General features: G+C 31.0%; 1 long non-coding RNA gene and 1 other non-coding gene across 2 annotated transcripts; both read left to right on the top strand.

Annotated features, from left to right (window-relative positions):
* Positions 1–421: 421 nt before the first annotated feature.
* LOC124949637 lies at positions 422–6950 on the top strand. The gene is made up of 3 exons (XR_007101114.1): positions 422–658; positions 5585–5685; positions 6193–6950. It is a non-coding gene; the product is annotated as an uncharacterized LOC124949637 (long non-coding RNA).
* LOC124950261 lies at positions 6813–6934 on the top strand. The gene has a single exon (XR_007101305.1). It is a non-coding gene; the product is annotated as a U5 spliceosomal RNA (small nuclear RNA).
* Positions 6951–8871: the final 1921 nt, after the last annotated feature.

Genomic DNA, 8871 nt, shown 5'->3' with positions numbered 1-8871 from the left:
CAGCAAGTAATATCTCATCTCACTTGCTCCAGGCAGTTTCTACTGTCTTCCTCTCTCTCTCTCTCTCTCTCTCTCTCTGTCTCAACCTTACTTTATTCCACACCATCTTATAGAGTATCCTAAATTAATGCCAAAGGATTCCTAGTCGAATGGAAGGTACAATAGTCGTTTAATTTTTTGTAAGTATTTATACCGTGAACGGATATTTTTCTTTATCCGATGGAGAAAACAAAAAAAGACAAAAAAAAGAAAAAAAAGATTCAGCACGGTATTACTTGGGGGAAAATTAAAATTTTTTGTATAATCGAAATATATGTTTATAAATATTCGAAAAGGTGAAAATCGATTGTGAAAAGAAAAGAAATAGGAAAAGTATGATAAGATATCATAGTTATGCGAAAGAGAGAGAGAGAGAGAGAGAGAGAGAGAGGGAGAGAGAGGGAGAGAGAAAGAAAAAGAGATGGAAAGGAAGAAAGGAAGAGATAAAAAGAGCTTTCTAAAGCAGTATAAAAAGTGTGAGAAGACGTGACGAGCTTTAACGGTTACTCTTAAAAGATTCAACGCCGGGAACAACGTCAACTAGGAAAAAGCTAACAATAAGTACTACGTGCGAATACGTACGTGCTCTGGATCAGTACGTACGAAAGCTTTATATCTCGTAAGATATTTTATAGTAACGAAAGAATAAAATCGCAATATTTGACCTTACTTTTCTTTAACTTATCCCATAATTCCTATGAAATAACAAGTTAGCATGGTGGCAAAACAATGACTTGAAAAAATACTTGAATGTTTCATTTTTATCTCTGAATTTTTTTCACAATCGTTGTCTCTCTCTTTCTCTCTCTCTCTCTTCCTATATATATATATATGTGTGTGTGTGTGTTTCCCCTTTTCTTTTAATTTATTTTATTGTTGTTCGTGAAAATGAAAAGCGGTTAACACATTAAAAATTCATCATGTCGCATAATTAATAGCCAAATTTCCACATATGTATCTTGCATTCTCTGCACACGAAAAGCATCATTTACGTGAGAACAGTTAAACGTGACGGCTGTCGAGATTACATGCCACGGAATTCCCCTACCAATTTCTGAGACTAACCACGCTTCTCTGTGACATTACAGTCCGAACCTGCAAGACTAAACGACATCGTCGATCTTAAAGCCAGTTCTGGGATGCTGCGACAAGCAAGCTAGAGAGAGAGAGAGAGAGAGAGAGAGAGAGAGAGAGAGAGAGAGAGAGAGAGAGAGAGAGAGAGATCTACAAAGAAACTGAAAGCTAATCGGATTTATCGAACAATTGATTGCAAAGAAAGCTTTTTTCGTAATGATCGAAAATCGATCGAAAAAAAAACCATCGAAAATCGATCGAAAAAAAAACCATCGAAAATCGATCGAAGAGAAGATCGTTTAAAGTCGTAGAATAAAATGCCTATACATTATTATTATGTAAGATTTATAAATAATTTATTAAAATATTATGTATATCGTCATTGATAATCTATCGAAATTCTAATGATAGCAAAACAATTGATCTTAGTATTATTTTTATGTGGCTCTTTATATGCGTTAAATATTTTCGATGTACATTCTTTTTTATTTTTTTTTTTTTTTTTTTTTTTTCTTACAAGAATCAAGAACGAGAAGTAAAATTTCAATAACACGTTCTTCTCATAGATATTATTTCAATATTGGCTTCGAGTATCGTTTCAATTTACAATTTAAAATAAAAAATTTGATACATTTTACATACAATTTAATTAAATAACATTAATTAATATTCTCTCGTCGTTACGATCGAAAGAGTCTGTCGTCTATCTTTTAATTAAAATGCATGCATATGTATGTAAAGAAAAAAAAAAAAAAAAAAAAAAAAAAAAAAAAAAAGAAAAAGGAAGAAAAAAAGAAAAGAAAAGAAAAGGAAAAAGAAGAAGAAGGAAAGAAAAGAAGAGAACTGTATATTCGTTTGAAGAGCTTGACGAATGACGTTCGAAAAAAAAAATTGAAGGAAGGAATAAGTTTGGAAGTTTAATATCAAATTAATGCATCATTTGCGATGCATCATTCTTCGTAATATCTAAAACATAATCGAACATCGATGACTGTATACCAGCATCGTGTTTCCGGTTGACTATTTAACGAGGGTAAACGTCGACCTAGCTGCTACGACCGTCATAGTGATTTGCAAGGGTGAAAACCGCATAACTAGGACGACCTACCAGAGATATCTTCTCTCTCTCTCTCTCTCTCTCTCTCTCTCTCTCTCTCTCTCTCTCTCTCTCTCTTTCTCTTTCCTATTCTATATTTCGCTTAGTTCGTTCGTCCTATTGAGCCATGTGTCTTTTATTATTCATTCTCGGTCAACTGTCCTCTTTTCTTTATTTTTCTATTCTTCTCTTTTCTTCTTTTTTTTCTTTTTTTTTTTTTTTTTTGTTTTTCTCTTACTTTTTTTTTCGCGTGTGTGTTCCTACTTTCTTTTTCCTCTTCTTTATTCTTCCATTACTACATACAAATTTAATACTTAATCCCCCATACATTCTGGAGTTTGGAAACGAGAGTTATTTAAAATTTATAAATGGATTCGGAAATAGCAGAATGAGAAAACGAAATACTTAGAAATACCTAGTGTATCTCTTTTTTTTTTCTTTTACATCTTCATGATGATCTCACGAATTTCAATTATTTCATGGGGGAAGTAAAAAAAAAAGAAAAAAAAAAAAAAGAAAAGAAAAGAAAAGAAAAAAGAAAAAGGGAAAAAAGCAGAACAAAAAAACGAAGTGATATCAAAACGATTTGAATGAAGTAATATCCCATTGAAAATAATTTTCTCTGATGCAAACGTTGAAAGTCGATACTTATTGGATATTGGCTTCTCCATTTCTTCCTTGATAATTAAAAGTATTCCATCAATCTTTTGTTCCCATCGATATTAACTTCGTACTTCGTATATCGATATATTAATATTCGAAGTATCTTTCTTTCTCATATAATTTCAGTCTAGCATATAATTCTGTATATAACTATATATATATTTATTATGAGAACATTTAATTATGAATCAACGAGAAAAGAAAATTTATATTCGTAACTTGTTCGAAGATAATATAAAATGATCAATTGTATTAAAGACAATATAGTTCTAAACATCGAATCTAATTTTGTGAATATCAATTGATGAAGAAAACTCGTCGTGGTCTTTAGACTTCAAATAACGATAAACGTGACAGATTTTAATTGTGTACGTGTGTGTGTCCCATATATACGCATATATGTATGTACATCTGAATTAGGAAGGTGTTCGTTCAACGTGATCGGAATATTTCTCTTATTCGTTGATCATTGATCGTTTTTATCTCGTCACGATAGTGATCCACGTAATAGGCATAGGCATAAACATTTTTATTATTTACGTACGATCATATTATCAAACGATGATTATAAAAATGATAATAATAAGCTATTTTAGATAATAAAAGATATTTTTTGTCATTGCCTATTATTCTTAATTATTTTTTTCATTTACATAAAGGAATTATTTCTTTTTCCTCCTTAGATAAATATACTTATACTTTTAACGTTACGTCAATTATAATGAAAAATTTAATTTTCTATGATTCAAATCCAAGTATGAATTTATCTCGATACGAAACATATATATATATATATATATATATATGATTGTTAGACACGTTCATAATCACAGGCTTATATCTATATATACATATCATTCATGACCATATTCATGACCATATTCATATATAATACGATTTCAGATAAAATCATGAAAAAATTAAAATTTGTATCGTAAAGTACAATTAAGACGAAATAAAATGAAAGAAAGAAAAAGAAAAAGGAAAAAAAAGAGGAAAAAGAATTTGTACGAGACTCAATCATTCTTAATACCACCATAGTTGTGTTTAAATATGATACCGTAATATATCTTAGAAAATAGGGAAATATGTAGAATGATATTGTATAATAAACATAACATATCGTTCGTGTTAATACGAGACTCTACTCTATAGTATACAAACATATTGTATGCAAACAGACTCATATAATATATACAAGTAAATCTTGTGACAGGTACGGTAGTGAATCTAACTGCTATTGCTAATTTATTATGGAGACATAAAGTGCAGTAGTATTAACAGTAACAGTAGCACTCAAATGACAACGGTAGCCGCGAAGGACGATAATGGTCCAAACGTGTACAGTATTGCTAACTGAAAGAGATAGAGAAAGAGAGACAGAGAGAGACAGAGAGAGACGAAGAGAGAGAGAGAGACAGAGAGAGACAGAGAGAGGCGAAGAGAGAGAGAGAGAGAGAGAAAGAGAGAGAGAGAGAGAGAGAGCATAGAAAGCAAACGTCAATGTTTAAAGGGGATCGTCATCGAACTCTCCAAGAGACCACGATTAAATTATATCTGCAGAGACACGTTGATACCTAACAGCAAATATATATATATATAGATATAGAAAGAGAGAAAGAGAAAGAGAGAGAAATAGAAAGAAAAAAAAAAAGAAGAATAGCCCGCATGTCAGCCATTGGAGTAGCGGATCGATACGGCATCGTTATCCGTTTCCTTTTGAATCCCATGATCCCTTATACTAGAAGCTTTTTGATACGTCAAAGTCGAGATTTCCTTTATGGTTTCTAAGAACTATGAGTGGTGTTCCTGTAACGCAATGATCAAACGGATCTGAACAGAGGGATCTCTATGTCTATCTCAATTTCTTTTATTTTTATTTCTCTGTCTGTATCTATGTCTGTTTTATTTTCTTCTTTTTTTTTTCTCTTTCTTTTTTTTTTTTTTTCTTTTTTTTTTTCTCTCTTCTTTTTCTCCGTCTCTTGATATCGAAACGAAGTTACGTTATTACTTTATTACATTGTTATCTCATTAATTTTTAAAGTAGATACAAAGTAACCAAATTATACGACAAATTCGCACGATGGTCTTTCTTTTTTTCTTTTTTTTTTTTTTTTTTTTTTTTTTTTTTCTTTTTTTTCTTTTTATAAAGAAAATATAATAAAGTCGACTTTCCATTTACCTCTCGTGTTCTTCTCCCAACGATAACTTTTTTTTTGTCCCCTTTTTTTTTTTTTTCCTTTTTTCTTTCTTTTCAACGCACGTTTATGCGTTTATGTGCACGCTTATGTAGGCCAATTTATAGGTAGAAAATCATATATATATATATATATATATGATCATATATATATATATATACATATAAGTATATAAAAAAAAGAGAGAACTACGTAATACCAAAGGAAAAGGTGCATTAAAATGAGAGAAGCTCGATATATATAAATACCTTACTAAGGACTAGTAAACTTTATGAGCATTCAACGATTTTTCTTTTCTCCTATATAATACACGGTTTATAAGATTTTATTAAAAATGTTTTTCTCTTCGTTCTCCTTTTCTTTTCTTATTTCTTTTTCTTTTTCTTTTTTTTTTTGTGTGTTTTTTTCTACAAAAATTATTTTCACTCATAAACAGCTTTGTATCGTTGTACAAAAGCTATTTATCCCTATAGGTATTTACATATTTATAAACAAGAATGCATTTCGATTGTAGGAGGTCAATTAAAAAAATGTCAGCCGACGTGAGAGCTGGTCGACCTACAGTGCCAACTATTCCTCAATCGAAGAGGCCTACCATTTTGGTCTATCCAACAGGTAAAAATGATTTTACGTAAAACAAAAGAAAGAAGAAAAAAAAATCATTAATATGTCGTTGATCCGTGAGTGATGATTTCAAATAAATTTTTATTGGATTTCGAGGATCAATTAAAAAGTTTTTCACATTCGATTGAATTATCACGAATGTTCTCAGTCTTTTATCGCATTTTTACGTAGATAAGTACATGTAACATGTATATGTATATCTTCTTCGTAAAATATTATTCGTAAACGCTAAATTTCCCGTTGAAAATGTTTATTTGAGATGTTCGCAGGGGATCGTCGTATATCATGAAAAGGTGGCCTCGTTAACACGTACTGCCTGTTAGGCTTCAGATATTTCACTGGTTAAATTTGAGAAGCTAATTAACCGAGACTTGTTTCTCATGATTTGCAATCTACGTTACATTCACATTTGCAAATTGAAGTTGTTACGTACATTCGAAAGTACTCTGATTATATGCACTAGTTCGTTGCTCTATATTCCGTGGCACTCTGTTATAGTTTTACGTCGTTCTTCTTCACCCCTAACTCCACATCCGAGCCAACCTACGCACTACTGTTTTGTCGGAACGAAAGTAGAGAAAGAAAGAAAAAAAGAAAAAAAAAAAAAAAAAAAAAGGAAAGAAAAAAGTAAAATATCACGTGTAAACCTGCTCTAATCAAATTTTCCTTTCGACCGAACAAATTTAAATTTATCCGACATATAATTTCATGAAATAACACATTTCCTTAATAAAGGAAAATGAAAAATGTTATAATAATGCGATGTTTGTAAACTTTTTCTTCTACTTTTTTCCTTTTTACACGTAAATGCGCCAGCTTTACCGATTGTGACGGAGAAAAAAAGAAAACAAAGAAAGAAAAAAAAAAGAAAAAAAAAAGAAAAAAAAGGAAAAAAAAAAGAAAAAAAAAATAGGAAAGAAACTAGCCCGCGCTTTTTACTGACGACAGAACCATCCTCCCACCATCTCTTCGCCAATACCAATCGACTGGGCACGCGCATGCGCACGACACACGTCATCCCAATGTTTACTTGCAATATCAACCGCTAGATGGAGTTTGTTCTCGCTAACAAAGAGAACTCTCTTCATATATAATAACTACTTCGGTAGATGTTAACTTCACTCTGGTTTCCCTTCAATTCACGCATAAATCTTTCGCCTTTTACTAAAGATTTCCGTGGAGGGGAACAATTGATGAGTCTATAGACTAATTTTTTGTAGACCCGACGAAAGTTGGGTCAATAAACGAAATACCAAACAAAAACTTTCTTTTACAGGTTTCTGTCTTTCCAAAAAAAAAAAAAAAAAAGAGAAGAAAAGTTCTCTGAGTTAGAGTTTTACCAATGAACTTTTTTGTGTTTCATTCTGAATTTTTTTATGTATTATAACATATATTCCTTATACCTATAAAAAAATTTTGGATTTCAATATATTGGGTTGGCAACTAAGTGATTGCGGATTTAACAAAAAGTGTGAAGTCCATCTATCAACAAAATCCGCAATCACTTAGTTGCCAACTCAATATATATTTCAGTATGTATATATATATATACACATCACTTTTTACAGTAACACCGGAGAGCATTATTATTCCCATCGTATCTTGCATACTTGGGTTTCCATTACTGGCTTTAATGGTAATCTGCTGCTTAAGAAGAAGAGCCAAATTGGCGAGAGAACGTGCGAGAAGAAGGAATTGTGATTTGGATCATGGCGCTCTTAGTTTAGTCCGTTTTAGTCCGGTTCATCGTTTAGGTGAGTCTCCTCCCTTCTTCTCTTTTTCCTCTTCCTCCTTCCTCCACCAACTCTTTTTCTTTTCATTACATATAATATATCTTCTCTCTTCCATTTTGCACACCACACTCTAACTCTAATAACTCACACTCTACAAAAAAGCGAAGGATAAATATTTAATTACAATGGATTTATAAACTTCTTCTCTACACACAATATTAATCATTGTGATTTCTTCCTACTCCTATCTGTTGTGTTATCTGTCGTCACCCGTATAATAGTAGTAGTGTTAATAAGGGATACGTGAATAAAATAGCCGATCAATATTGTGTGCGTTATTTTTTTCTTTTTTTTGGTAGGACTAAAAAATTTCATTTAAATCTTCAAAAAGAAAAAGAATGAGTCCACTCTTGCTTCTTACTATACATATATATATATATATATATATATATATATATATATATATAATAAATATAATAAACTATTACATTTATAGCGTGAATAGTGTTAAGAGAAAATGGTATAAATGAAAATGATAATTCCTTTTTACTTTTTTTTTCATGTGTGTGTTTTTGTGTATGTGTGTGTGCGTGTGTGTGTTTGTTTGTGTGCGTGTGTGTGTATGTGTGTGTAAAAATATTTAAAATCAAAAAAAGTTTTATTAATTAGATAATTTTACTCCTCCGGTGTTTGTCTTAATGAAACATACTTTCTGTTATTTCGCATCCTGTCAAGTACAGGATCCGAAGAGGATTTAGGTAAATTCTCTTAAGGCGATTTTACTGCTATATAACGCTTGAATGAAAATTCTAGCGAGTTCTCTATTCGGGTATACATATATCTTACGTGTAGGAAAACGCTCGTTTCTCCTTTATGATGCTATATATATTTCTAACGTACGATTGCGAGCGCCTTTGTTATGCTGTTACATGGTTACGTTTGGAATTTAATTTAAATTTCGTGGTAGCAGGGAGAGAAATGGGAGGTCGGAAAAATAATGAATATGATAACGCGTTCTTTTGTTTTTCTTTCTTCTCTTTTTGTTTTTTTTTCTTTTCTTCGTCGTCATTTCTAAGCGTGGCGCATGATAAATATATATACGATAGGATACGCTTTTACAATGATTACACACTTAATTACACGCTTGACACATGGAAATAAAAGGGTGAAAAACGATAGAAAATTTCCTGTGGATGATTTGAAAAATTAATTTTTTGTTAGCAGATAGACTTTCAGGAAAAAGAAATATTTTAGAACAAAATGTATAATATAAAATAATAATGACGATTCATTATTATGAAAAGTTACGCAAAGTTTTATAATTTACAAAGTTTTATAATTCAACAAAGACGAAGTAATTTCTTTTTGAATGTTTTTCTGCGTTTGAATGTTATTTGTCTTTAAAATAGTGCAAATATTAGGATACGTAGAAAACATTTGCAAA

The sequence above is a fragment of the Vespa velutina genome, chromosome 6 (genome assembly GCF_912470025.1).
Source record: "Vespa velutina chromosome 6, iVesVel2.1, whole genome shotgun sequence".
Lineage (NCBI taxonomy): Eukaryota > Metazoa > Arthropoda > Insecta > Hymenoptera > Vespidae > Vespa > Vespa velutina.
The sequence above is the reverse complement of the archived record's forward strand: the minus strand, read 5'-3'. Positions and strand labels throughout refer to the sequence as shown.